This window comes from Octodon degus, unplaced genomic scaffold (genome assembly GCF_000260255.1).
Source record: "Octodon degus isolate 3935 unplaced genomic scaffold, OctDeg1.0 scaffold00034, whole genome shotgun sequence".
Classification (NCBI taxonomy): Eukaryota; Metazoa; Chordata; class Mammalia; order Rodentia; family Octodontidae; genus Octodon; species Octodon degus.
Genome location: NW_004524610.1, coordinates 14,123,060 through 14,129,050, shown reverse-complemented (window position 1 = coordinate 14,129,050; position 5,991 = coordinate 14,123,060). Strand labels below are relative to the sequence as shown.

At 41.7% G+C, this 5,991-nt stretch overlaps 1 protein-coding gene across 1 annotated transcript in view; it reads left to right on the top strand.

Moving 5' to 3' along the window:
* Nucleotides 1-639: 639 nt before the first annotated feature.
* Epb41l2 (erythrocyte membrane protein band 4.1 like 2) overlaps nt 640-5,991 on the top strand; it is a 304,724-nt gene continuing 299,372 nt past the window's right edge. Inside the window, exon 1 of the mRNA XM_023714266.1 lies at nt 640-659. The gene's annotated coding sequence lies outside the window, so the exon portion shown is untranslated. The remainder of the gene's footprint in view (nt 660-5,991) is intronic.

Here is a 5,991-nt window from a genome sequence, read left to right as displayed (position 1 = left end):
TGCCCCACCTGACTTCGATACTCCCTGCAGCTGCCCTGACTCCCCCTTTTGCCACATTGCCCTGTTTCTCACATTAGCCTCTATGCTCCTTACATGTAGAACCTTTGTTTAAAGTCTTTGTGTCCCCATTGCGGATTCAGATGCAACGTATGCAAAACCCCCAAACAGCTCTTCTGCTGTCCATCCACTGGGAATGGCAGTGGGTGACAAGATGTGTCTGTCCTTGGAGTCCTCTCAGACAGCTAGGAAAATGCAGACCGCTCAAACCACAAACACACTGAACACCACCGACAAATTTCAATGTGGGTCAGCAAGGGCCTTTTGGTCCTCCATAAAGGCTACCAATGTACAACTCAGACAAGCCACGTTTCCTTGCTGACAAATAAAGAACATCAATATCACCATGGCGAAAAGAGGAAACGTAAGAGGGGCGCGGCCCTCAGTCCTTTGTAGATGGCTGGCACTGTGTGCCAGACTGATGTGCCACACTCTCATCTCGGGACCACTGATAGGAACCCCTGGGACCGTCCAAGAGCCTTACACTGTTGAGACACTGATTGAGCAACAGCGTTTTTTCCCAGCTTACCACAGAACGGGTCATGGGTCAGACAACTGGCAAATGAGAAAACAAGCAAAACAGGAGAGGGGGCTGCTTCTTGGTAAGTCATATACCACAACAGGGTCATTTTAAGATTTAAAGCTTGAATGTAAAGTGTGTATATTTCTTGTCACCTTTATGCAAAGCTATAGAGAGTAGTGTTCAACGTGGGTTAGGTGATAGAGATAAAAAACGATTTCCAAGGATGGGGAGGAAAAGGCAGCCAGAAGTATAAGAAAGTCCAGATTCCAAAGGGGAAAGTGATTTATGCAAGTTGTTAAAGATTATTGTTGCATATATTTATCATTTTATTGTGTGGACAAATGGAAGACCATATAGTAAATTGGTATTTGTAATAGTGGTTGTGTTAATGCTTTTTACACGACATTACTGTTTCAACTGCAAACAGACTTCAGGTTAGCGGGAAGAATAATATGAACTGCTCTCCTGGCATCCATGTTTAGGGAAGTAGCGCTTAGTTCTATTACTCAGTTTGTTTTCCTCAGCGCTAAAGTGACTCTACAGAGCCCTTTGTGACCCACTTCAAAATCTTTTTCTCTCTCAAGAAAAGATTTATGGTGGCAAGTGACATTTATTTTATTCTATAAAACAAAAAGGAAAGCGTACTATGCGCGTATGTGCAAGCACCGACCAAGCCTCTAGTCCTCCCGCAACTCACTTGCTCCTTTTTTCTGCCGTGCTGTTGTCCTTGGCAACGGGAAATGACATGACCTTGTATTTGTTTCCTTCGCAGTTCTGTCTTCGCCCTTTCTCTCTCACTCTTTCCTGCCCTCCAAGAGGAAACTCAAGGCCGAGCTCCACACGCTCTGCAGGCCACCTCCCCTGCCCCTGTGGGCTGCGTGTGCTTGTGTTTCTCATTTCTCAGTCTTTTAAATTCATGTTTTATAACTGTGGGACAGAATAACTGTAAACAGCTCTGACTAAATCATACCTACAGAAAATGACTTTCTTATAGTCCACGCTATGCTTTTTGTATTGTGGATCTTTAAACGTTAGAGGGTCTTTGATAGTGGATCTGTTTTGTTTTGCCTTAGTAAGGCCAAATGCTTATAGTCATTCAATTCTTTATACTCTCCTTTCATGGAATTGTTATTTTTAATTAAAATTTTTTTTTGAACATTGCCTTGTTTTAATCATACTGTAAATTTTGGTTGTGGTCAGCTTTGAGCACAAATGAGACTTAAAATTCTGTTACTCATCATCTGATAAATTTGAAACTGAATTGGGACTATTTAATATAACAAAATGAATGTAAGCAACATTTCTGAGAAGGCTTTCTGCCAAGGTGAAGCCTCTTATGTTTAACAACAGTGTATGTGGCTCTGTTAAAAACAGCCATTTCTGAGATGAGATTCATATATACATATGTTTATTTTAGGGATTTCTTTTATATACATTTATGAAATATCAAAGACCAATCATGGGGCCGGGAAGATGGCTCAGTGGAATAAGCGCTTCCCTGGCAAGCGCAATGGCCTGAGTTCAATCCCTGGTTCTGCCAAAAATAAATAAATAAATAAATAAATAAGCCCAATCGGACTGCTAATGGACACATAGTACAACTTGCATAAAGGAAAAAATGTTAAAGATCAAAACTCATATCATCACTGCAATTAATAATTTTCAATATGTTTGTACTTTAATTCACAACAGAAAAATATCTTCCAAAACTGGAAACTTATACTGCTTGTGTAAACCATGGTTGATGTCACCGTTTGTGTTTATCTGTCACCCAAGCCTTATGTACTTTTTTGACAGAGGAGGTGAGATAAGGTCTCATTATCTAGTTCAGTCTGGCATTGAAATCACTCTGTAGCCCAGGCTGGTGCTGATCCTCCTGCCTCTGCCTCCCAAGTGCTGGAATTACAAGCATGCACTGCTGTGCTAGGCTCTCACGCACTCTGAGATAGAGCCTTCTTCAAGGTAGCTGAATTTAGAGTGTGAGATTGATTCATAATGCAATGCTGGAATTAAAGGTACTGAGATTAAGGGTGTGAGCGCTATACCTGCCTAAGGCTGGTAGTTTGTGTACAATATATAGGACAGAAAGCCTTGTCCTCCCTCTGTCTCCCTCTTGTTTTTGTTGTCCAGCAGATTGTGAACTAAAACCTCCACAAACTGTGAGCTAAATAAACCTCCCTCCCTTTTAACTTTAGGTATCAGGTATTTTTGTCTCAGCAACAAAAGTAGCCAAGAAAGATAATTTTAAATGCATTTTGATGATATTTTAAATTTTAATTTTAGAGTGACATTTCATTCAGATCAGAATTTCAATCAAGATTTTGAACATTGGTTTTTTGAAATTACTCTGTCCTTACATATTGTTTATAATCCATTCTTCTTCCCTTGATCCCACTCTGCTTCCTGCCTGCCATGCCATGGACTGTTCCTCCTTGGCCATGTCCCTATTCCAGGGTGCCCTGCCTTGGAGCCGGTCAACTGTGGACTGAAACATCTATAAACCTCATATTTTCTCCTTTAACTCCTGGATGCTGAGTATTTTTTCCTAGTAATGAGCAAGTACTTAGAGACATCATAGTAATTTTTTTATTAAATAAACTTTGTAACAGTAAGAAAGAAAGAAAATAGGAGACTTCTTGGAAATGATGGACTGGTACGCCACAGGAAAAGACCCTGTCTGAGATTTGGTGTCCACACACTGGTGTATAGAAACTTGAGGAAGAGAAGAGAGGTGGAAGTGGGTCCCCTGGGCCCAGAAAGTATTTGAAGTGAGAAATGAAGCCCACAAGGAGAGCCAAAGGAGAAACTTCAAAGAAGGGGTGTCGAGGGGCACCTTCTCTGAGTCAGGATTCACTTCTTGGGAGGAGCAGCTCAAACCGGTGGACACTGTGCCCACTGGCAACACCAGAGACCTCCACAGAGAGATGCAGCCGTAGAAGGGAGCAGTGGATTTGGAGGACCACACTAGCTGGTGGCGAGTGCATGGGAATCAGATGTCCTATGGGAGAGGGCCATTGGCTGGGAGCCATCTTGGAGGGGAACTGACTCAGCGCAGAATGCAGAGTAACTTCTGGCTCTGTCTAGCCGAATTTGAAAATTTGTATGTTGTCCTGTGTATTAATTTTTCTTCTTGGTTTTATGACTTTGCTCTAACATAGTAAAATATTTCCCCTGCTAAGATCATGTGTAGAGGCTGTACATGGCGGCGCCCACCTGTTATCCCAGCACTGGGAGGCCAAAGCAGGAAGATCACAATGAGTTTGAGGTCAGGCTGAGCTACATACCTGCATTACATAGCAAGACTCTGTATCAAAAACAAAACAAAATTTAAAAAATCTTGGCATGTGCCTGTAATCCCAGCACTTGGGAGGCCGAAAACAGGAGAATCACTACGAGTCTGATCTACCTAGTGAGACCCTGTAGGCCCTGTACCATATAAACCCTGTACTAAATATAAAAACAAAATAAAAAAGATCACATATGGAAGGTTCTATTTATTCTTTCAATATTTAATAAACCTGGAATGTCTTTGATTATGTTGTATGACATAGAAATTTTGTTTTTCTCCCAAGAAACTAAGTGCCTGAGTATCGTCATGATATACAATCCGTAGTCCGCAACATCCAGGTTCCATTCTTCCAACAAAACAAAAGTGCCTGCTTGGGTTTTGTCAAGTCATATTTTCAGACAATTAATCTCACAACCTACAGGGTGCTAATGTATTCATAAAGCCCAATGACTTATGTTTCAAAATAATTGCAGGAAAATACACTGTATACTTTATATAACACATAGGCAACCACTTTACTAACCATTAAGCTGCAGAATAATTATTATAGTTTGTAGCTACACTATTCCCCAAAGGCTCCTATATTATAGGCTTCTCTCTCACAGCTGTGCTCCTGGGGAGGCGTGGATCTGCTCCAAATCAGCCGAGGGTTCTTATGTTTAGTGCAGATGGAAATTGTGAGTCAGCAGGTGCAGCCCTGCTAGCTACCCTGGTGCCACCAGGTGACATCAGTTAGTGCTGGATAACAACAGTTGACACAGACAGCTATTGGCCACTGCCACCGCTGGCTGTCACCATCTGATTCCAGCTTGTACTGGACAGCATAGGTCAATTCTGCTGGGCTCTGGGCCTCTGTTGCTTGTCTCTGGAGCTCTTTGGTATTAGCAATTGTGTTCATTCCTTTTGTTTTTTATATTTATTTATTTATGTGTGCGTGTGCGTGTGCGTGTGTGGCCAGCTCAGCCTACCAGGGGGCGGGGCTGGCTGGCATGTGGTGCTGGGGGATCGAACTGCAGTCCCTTGTGCTTTGCTAGGCTTGTTCTAAGTAGGTGCTTTAGACCACTGAGCCATCTCACCAGCCCCAATGTTTATTCCTTTTGTCCACACAATTCTGGATAAAAATCCTAAGTAAATTCACAGGATTTTTAGAGAATTTTTTTATTGTGTCTAATTGGAGTTCTATATATGCCTCACTTATCTGTACATCAAATTCTTTTTCCCCATCTGGGAAGTTTTTCTTTCTTTTCTTTTTGTTTTTTAATGTATTTAGTACAGGGTCTCACTACATAGATCAGACTTGTAGTGATCCTCCTGTTTTCAGCCTCCCAAGTGCTGGGATTACAAGCGCTTGCTGCCACAGCCAATCTCAGCATGCCCCGGGGCAAGGCCAGCATGGCATGCTGAGGGTCGAACTCCAGCCACTTTGATCTGTCTAAGCACATGCTTTAATCTGCTGAGCTATCCGACTGGCTCCAGTGTCTGGGAAGTTTTCTGCCATGACATCTGTTAACAGTTTTTGGTGTTTTTTGTTTTTTTTTTTTAATATCATCTATGCCATCTCCTGCTCTTTCATTGAGTCCAATCTATCTGAAGTTACTTTTCTTTGTCTCATCCAGCGCTGCTGGATTGATTTCTCATGGTCCCTTGTCTTCTTATAATCACTAACTGCAAGCCTGTCTTCTGTATCTACAATCCTGCCCTAGCATTGGCTTATTATGCTATGAATACTTTCACTGTAAAGTTTATTCTCCTGGATATCTGCTTGAATCTGCTTTATCGATTCCATATCTTTCCTATGCTGAGCATTCATGGCTTCCTTCATTTTCTTAAGCTTCTCTATTTTTTTTTAAACTGTATCTGCTCTAGAATCACTAAGCATGGTCTTCATTGTGGTCACCATCTCTGCGGTTACCTGAGAAAATATTTCTGATTTGACTTTTTTCTAGAGCCTCATTTAATTGCTTTGTTGTTACCACGTCATAAAGACCAGGAGGACGGCTTTTGTATTGTCCCACTTCCTAGCTCCTTGGGTTTGCCTTTGGTGAACTAAATGTCTGGAGTTGCATCTTGTTTAAGCATCTTCTTCTTTTCTTTTTTAGTTTCATTCCATGGGTGATGCTTG